The sequence below is a fragment of the Orcinus orca genome, chromosome 3, assembly GCF_937001465.1.
Source record: "Orcinus orca chromosome 3, mOrcOrc1.1, whole genome shotgun sequence".
In the NCBI taxonomy this organism is placed as follows: Eukaryota; Metazoa; Chordata; class Mammalia; order Artiodactyla; family Delphinidae; genus Orcinus; species Orcinus orca.
In genome coordinates this window covers 127,790,322-127,791,673 of record NC_064561.1, presented here as the reverse complement: position 1 = coordinate 127,791,673, position 1,352 = coordinate 127,790,322, and the positions used below count along the sequence as shown (strand labels likewise).

Genomic DNA, 1,352 nt, shown 5'->3' with positions numbered 1-1,352 from the left:
CTGAGGTGCCCAGAGGGCAATAAGGCTTGGGCTTGGTCGGTACTTCCTGACTTGCTGCGGAGACCCCGTCCGATGCAAGGCCAATTTTCATACTGAAGAGGGCAGCAGAGAGCAAGGAATGGGCCCTCACTCTTAAATGCTTTCAGAAAGCTGACCAATAACCACCACCCTTACTTGCTCAGGAGAGGCCTGGACAGGAAGGACCAGAAGGGCCAGGAGGTATTCACATCTGTCCCCTGCTACTCAGGAATAAGTGGCCAGGGCATTTCAAAGCGTATAGAAGTCAACCTCTAGCCACTTGGCCCTGCCATTGTGATTGTTTTCCATTTGTAAGCAGGATGAGGGTTGTTTAAGCACCTGCACGTAAGCTGTCTGATTCACCGTCATAGTGGACCTGTGACGTAAAGGGGATTATAGGACTGTTTCATAGATGAGGAAACAGATGCCTAAAGATGTAAACACTTGCCCAACCTTCCAGAGTCAGTTAGTGACACAGTTGGACTTGGACTTTAGTCTCCCAAAGGCAAACTGTTTGACTTTTCCCGCTAAACTCTTCTTTCCCGGAGTTTGTCAATTTCTCAAGGATCTGTAAATTCTCTATGAGAAATTTAAATTTTTGTTTTCATGGTGATGATCATCTGTAACAGTTATTATAAGCAGATTCTGAATCATATGGCTGACCACACTTGAGTAGAGGCATGTATCATCAGAATCCTTGTTTTTCTCTTTTGATTTGTGTTTATCTTTGAGTTTATACCAAGTGCAATCCAGTTGCCTTCTTGGTATACTCTATCACTGAGACTTTTTGCAGCAGGCTGAACACAGAAATGTGGGAGAATTGAATCATCTCAGGATACACAGAATACAGGCATGTCAGACTAAAAAGGAACTTACCTCATAACGTCCGTGTTCATGTTTTCAATAGATGTGCACTGTGGTCTCGGTCTTTGAAAATATCAATTTTCAACCATTCAATTAACAATAATTTTAGTAGTCAGTATGTCTTGAAGAATGGTCTGTTCTGGAGGGCAACAATAATTGGATTAGTCGCCCATTGAATGCAGACGAATATCTTCAAATCAAAGAGAAAACTTTACAGAGTTATCAAGTAACATCTGCGTTGCTCACTTACAGCGTGTTGGTTAAGTGGAAGGTTTCCTCCTCCTGAATTACAAACAAAGGCTGGGATGCATTAATACTTCTGTTTTGTGTGCAAACAGATGTCCTTGGGAGTTGTATTTTCAAACTCACAATATAGAAAAAGACCAAATATATGAGCAGACCTGAGCTAACATTTTTCTACTATTAACCGCAAATTGGCAATTTAGTTTCTGCAAGACAATATCATCCAC

The 1,352-nt window shown here is 41.7% G+C and overlaps 1 long non-coding RNA gene across 1 annotated transcript; it reads right to left on the bottom strand.

The window, feature by feature from the left end:
* Positions 1–463: 463 nt before the first annotated feature.
* LOC117201684 (uncharacterized) lies at positions 464–1,265 on the bottom strand. Its single transcript, XR_007476369.1, has 3 exons — positions 1,133–1,265; positions 895–1,021; positions 464–597 (listed from the first exon to the last, which is right to left on the bottom strand). It is a non-coding gene; the product is annotated as an uncharacterized LOC117201684 (long non-coding RNA).
* Between the last annotated feature and the right edge of the window lie 87 nt (positions 1,266–1,352).